This window comes from Grammomys surdaster, unplaced genomic scaffold, assembly GCF_004785775.1.
Source record: "Grammomys surdaster isolate TR1022 unplaced genomic scaffold, NIH_TR_1.0 187, whole genome shotgun sequence".
NCBI classification, from domain to species: Eukaryota; Metazoa; Chordata; class Mammalia; order Rodentia; family Muridae; genus Grammomys; species Grammomys surdaster.
Window position 1 is genome coordinate 1,976,704 of NW_021604632.1, and position 6,098 is coordinate 1,982,801.

Below are 6,098 nucleotides of genomic sequence, written 5' to 3' on the forward strand. Positions count from 1 at the left end.
CTTTGTGTGTGTGTGTCTATGAGGGGTTGGACCTAGAGCTTTATACATGTTAGGCAATATTCTACCACTAAATTACACCAGCCCCAGACAGGCCTTTCTATTAATCTTAGCTTCATCCTTCTCTAGTCTCATGGACTTGGCTAAGTGGTCTTGGGTTAACTGATTTCTCCCAATACTTCAATTTATTTCTCTGTATAATAGAACAACACAGTGAGAATTAAATGGCTAGAACCCAAAATGTAAACAGTTCCAGCACCCATTTACTTATTCTGCTCCTGTTTCTAGGGTGTTGTTAATCATTGCACACTTCCCTCCTCTTTCACAGGAATAAAGTATCAAGAAAGGGGCATTTCAAACCAATGGTATTTGATCTCTCAACAGCTAGGCTTCTGGGCTATTCTTTGTTATTTAAGAGTACAGATGACAGTACCTATTGTTTCTGTGACTTTTCCAAAGTCCAACCCAGGTGTAGTGACAATTTTGGAATTTTGGTTGCTTTAAAAACACAGAAATATTATAAGAATATTTTTGTTATAATCCCAGGTGTGGGGTATGGCGTTGCTTCAGATTGTCCACAGCAGCTGACTATGATTTGCCTCGTGCTCTAGCGGGCGCATGATTTTGCCAGTTGCAGCTAGTTTTGGGATTGTGTGACTTTTGGAATTCTGGGAACTTTTCAGAGGCTATGTAAATACTAGAGTCCTGATTGGAGGTTTGTTGGTTGTTGTTGGTCACATTTTGTTAAGTAGTTATACGCAAAGAAGAAACAAAAAGAAGTTAGATATCCTGATGCTGGAAATCAAACTTGCCCCAAGGAACTCAAAGCCCCTAATCGCCAGGAAGTATTCTGATGGTAACATTGCCCCCTTTCTCATCCCCAACTTTATTCAAGGATCTTTTTCCTTTCCTCTCTACCCTTTATCTCTCTTGTCTAGTGTTAGGGGGTTGAAAGGGTTGTGGAGAAAAGGTAGAGAAAGGTGGAAGAAAGAAGAACCTGCAAAGTAGCAAAGCCAGTTACATTCTAGTTATTGGGTGGGGACAACTTTGGTGTTAATCTTCTAGTCATTCCTTAGGCTATGAATTTTATGACAAGCTTTGTCCTGCCCTTGGATGGTTAAGGAAAGCAGAATTCTTTAAATTAATCTTAAGAATTTATTTATTTCTATCCAAAGATTCAATAGGTACAATAATTTAAGTTTGTTTTCAGATAGTCACCCTGGCTCTCTCTCTCTCTCTTTTTCCTTTAATTTTTTTTATTCTTTGGTAATTTCATATATGAATATAATATGTTAGGTCATAACCAACCCCACCTTACCTTCTGCTTTCCTTCTCCAACTCCTCCAGGACCCCCTCCCCATTCCTTGCCCATCTTGATGTCTTCCATATCTTTTAAAAATAACCCACTGAGTCTAACTAATGATTTCTGCGTGCCTATAGGTACAGACACCAGCTCCTGGAGCATGGGCCACCTACCATGCACCAGCCTTTGAAGAAAACAGACTCTCTTTTCCTCAGTGGCCATCAGCTAGCCAATAGCTCCTTCACTGGAGGATGGAACCCCTGACTTTCTTGGCTCGCTTGACCTTGTGGTAGTCTTGTTTGCCAACTAGAGCTTCTTCATAATTGAACTTTTGGCCATTAAACAGAGAGACTACCCAGTAAGATACAATGGCAACCGCTCTCAGTTCACTTATGACTGCTTATGTTTGAATCCTGCTAATTTCATCAGTGTTAGTGCAGACAAGGCTGCTTGTGCTTCTGTAACAGGCTCCTCTATAGCAGGAGTGGAGGGACTGTATGGAGATTAACAAAGAAAGAAGCTAGTTGGCAGAAAAAGACTAGAAGCCCTCCCTCACCTGGGCAAAGATGTAACTGTCTTATAAAAGGTCTTAAGCCTCCTGGTGGGATCTTTTTAGGCTCTTCCTCCACTATCCCACATCTAAATTTGGGGAGTGCTTTTCCTTTCTTAATACACTTTCTCTAATCCTATGCCTTATTTTGCCCTGGAATATGAGAGCCTGGAATCGGTGCTGAGCTCAGGTCTGCACTCCAGCACTAAGCATGTTTTTCCTTTGCCTTTTCTCTCTTTGAGATACTGGCCAGAAGCCCGAACACGCACTGAATCTAAGAGCTTTCTCCCTTTCTCTGAAGCCTCCCCCAACCCCACATCCACAACACAGCTGCTTACAGATCTTCTTGCTCTGAAGGAGACAGCTTTCTCAGGCCTTGATTCTATGAGGCATGGCTTGCTTTCTTCTTCATGCTGGGATTTACAGCTTGCCTGTCCTGTTGTTTTCCTCTCTCCCTTCTGAATCTATCTTGAAATTCTTTTATTGATGAGATTAAGGGCACAAAAGGGAATCCCAGATTACCAGATGACCTTTCCTTTCTTTTTGCATATGAGCCAGTTTGGGGTTGCTCCCAAACTTTTAGAAAAATACCCATTTCTTTGTCTCTTACAGCTGTTGCTGCTGCTGCTTTTTGTTAAATTTTATTGTAAATATGCCCATGAGATGCTAGTTCTCTAAGGCTTCTAAGGGACCATGGGCTTCTAAAAATGATGAGGTCAAACAGGGTAAGAAGGGCCAGATGGAGTAACTGGCATATTTGATGCATGCAGTATTGGGTCATATAGGGTTACTTTCATGTTTCCTTGAGAATATAAAAACAAAAATCATCTAATCTGTCATGCCAAACCATGCGCTGTGTTTAAATCTTACCTCACTATTCTTCACCTCTCCAGTGAGCTAGAAGCCCAACACAAATGTACAAGCTTAATGAAAATTGTCTTCCATTAAGGCAGAGATCAAAGACACCGCCTCCCTCCCACCTCTGAGGCCATTATGGAACAATGAATTTCAGGAAGAAAGTATCAAAACGTAATTTGATCTCATGGACTCAATCAGTTAATTTATTTGGCCACAATTCCCATAGTACCTAATATGAATATGTAAGTGCCGGAGTATCTGATTGGCTCTGAGGAAAAAGCATTTCATTTCATGCACGAAGTCAATGCAGGAAGGCAGAAGATGGGGACCATTCATGGATGGGGAAACTATGGCCGGGAAGGATATAAAGTACGTTCAGAAGGCAGAGCCATATTGTGTACCCAACAGTCTGCTCTCCTCTTTCTTCTGTCTATTCCTCCTCCTTTACTCTAACCAAGCCCCTGCTGTCCTTGAGTCACACAGGATGAAGCCCTTTCTGGCTGGACTGAGAATCCAGCATGGTCCCTCCCTTCTTTCCCTTTGGAACATTTACCTCTTACAGGCTTGAGTCAGGTACGTTTTCCTGTCGTCAGTCTGAAGTTTGGGTCGGAAAGTTTCCTCTAGCTTTATATCCCAAGTCTCAAGGGAGGTTAATGATCAACTTTTGAAAAGATTAGTTCTTGGAACTTAATGACCCACCCTGTCCCAAGCCCAATGCTCTTTAGAGACCTTACCTCATTGAACAGCATGCAGTTCCTCTAGCCTTGATAACTAGTTTCTGAGCTCATTCTCAACACCTTTGTCTCCATCCTCTGGACTTGTAGAACCATCCCAATCCCTTCGTTCACCCTTTGCCATCTTGGTCCCCTTGAACTCGTTGCCTCTAGCCTGGACACCTGGGATTCCTGGTTGTTCTTTCTGCCTTGCTTTTTATTCTCTCCCTTACTCTGTACTCATTGTTGGGTTTGGTCAACTGTGAGTTTCCTCACCTTGTCCCTGCCCTTCTTTTGAACACCCTTCAATGAATGCCTGGAGGTCTTGCTAAGAAGATCAGCCTTTAAAGTGCAACCCTAAGTATCTCTTGTTTAACCTCTCTAATTCACTATGTAATCCTTGTATCCGGCCACCCTAGTCATTTTCCTTGAATGGACCAACTCAAGCCAGCAGGGAATAATGCACGCCCTCTTTCTTTGCATTAAAAGGCTCTGTTCAAAGTTCTTCATCATAATTCCTCCACTAATTTATATCCCAAGTCAGAGGTCATCTACTTCATAACAGTTCCTCTTCTGTTTACTTTTATGTAATAAACTAGATTCAAAGTAACTTTACTAAGCAATGCTTATGCACTTAGCCATTCATTTATTAAAATAATATCAGTTTTGTTTTGTTATCTACTAGAAGGCAAGCTCCTGAGATCAAGTCTCTATTTGCTTTGATGCTTTCCTATGCCCACTGTACAGCTCAGTATATAGGAGTCATTCACTGAATACATGAATGAATATACCATAACAAGGCATTATAGGATCATTCCATATGGAAGCACACTTGATTTCTAGTTACTTGTGCTCATCCAACCTGATCTTTATCCTTATAATATAACAGGCAAAATGGCAGCCATGGTTGGAACTACTTCTTCAGCTTCTTTAATACTGGAGTCTCCATCATAATCTCTGCTTTTGTTAGGTGGCTTATCAAAACTCAGCATTTCTGTTGAGTTTCCTACGATGCTGCTTCCACTGGGGCAGACCACACACTAAGAACTATTGTACCACCCCATCTGTGCATTTGGAAGACTGTTCCTAGATCTGTGTTCCCAGCATTTTTGAGAAATCATTCCTTTCTGCCTTACCACAAAGTCTGGGTTTGGATGCCATGGGACATTGTGGTGGTTTGAATAGAAATGGGCCCCTAAAGACTCGTGTGTTTGAATGCTTGGCTCACAGGGAGTGGCATTATTAGGAGATGTGGCCTTGTTGGAGGAAGTGCGTCACTGTGGTGGTGGGCTTTGAGGTCTCCTATGTTCAAGCTACCAAGCTATGCCCAGTGTGGAATACAGTATCCTTCTATTGCCTGTGGATAAAGATGTAGAACTCCCAGCCCATCTCCAGCACCATGCCTATCTGCATGTCACCGTATTTTTAGCTATGACCATAATAGACTAAATCTCTGAAAGTGTAAGCCAGCCCCAATTAAAGGGTTTCCTTTATAAGAGTTGTAGTGGTTATAGTGTTTTCTCATAGCAATTGCAATCTTAAGACAGACATGAACAGTTTCGTTCTTTTCCTGAAAGACCTGTGAAAGGTTCTGTATTTCAGTGCTGAGCATTGCTGGGGATTTCATTTCCCTAAGTGACTGGCTGACAAGCAAGTCTCTCCTCAGTTAGAACACGGACAAGTGCCTGCAACTAGAAGTAAGATGAGGAGCCAGGCTCGGAAGGCTTAGGTTTCAAACGTCTTTCAGTGGGGAATTAATTTTAAGGAGTCACACAACAATAAAGCATAAAATGAGGCCAGACACCATCATTCAGGGCAAGCTTACCCTCCGAAACTGGCATCACGCCAGCCTGGAGCCAGGTGCCTCGCTTGGATCTGAGTCAATTGCCCTGCGGCCACCTACAGAGCACTCAGGTAAGATCCTAAAGCCCATCACCTCTGTCTACCCAGCTTGATTACTATTTCAGGTCCTACCTAAGGACTCCCAGCTGGCTGGCCACAGTCCAGCATCTCAGGATCAACCTTCCTATTATCCTCTGGGCTGTTCTGAGGATAGAGAGTTACCATGGGGTGAATGAGGTCTATTTCCCAGACTCCTTGGCTTAGGCTCCCCTTAGAAAGAGGTGTCACTGACCTGTGACTACAGCGTTTATAGTTTGAGATGCTGGGATCTATGGCCACAGAAAGAAGAGGGCCAGAGCAGCAAATTTGAGATGTGAATGTGATTTTTATAAAAGGGGCAAAATGGAGGCAGGATGGATTGGACAGAGGCATTTGCAGCACGTCCCAGGAAAAAATGAGTTCTGTGACTTTAAATCAGTACCACAGTGGGATGCTCAAAATGGAGCTCAGAGAGCGGGGCAGGTAGTAGCTGCTTAGTGCTTGAGATAAATCCAATGCAGAGGGTTTGTGCTTGTCTTAGGAAACATGCAAACATTTTTACATTTATTCTGTTTGCATGTGTATGACATAGTACACACATGGAGGTCAGAGGGTAGCATGCAGGATTCTGTTGTCTCCTTCTACCACATGTGCAGCCAGGACTGAATGCAAGTCATCAAGCTTGGCTGCAAGCACCCATCTCTTTAGTCCCAATAAAATGTTTTCTTACTTTCCATCCAGCCTCGTTTCTCCTCTTTTGCCCCTTCCACTCAGCCCCTTCACTTCCCAACAGTCC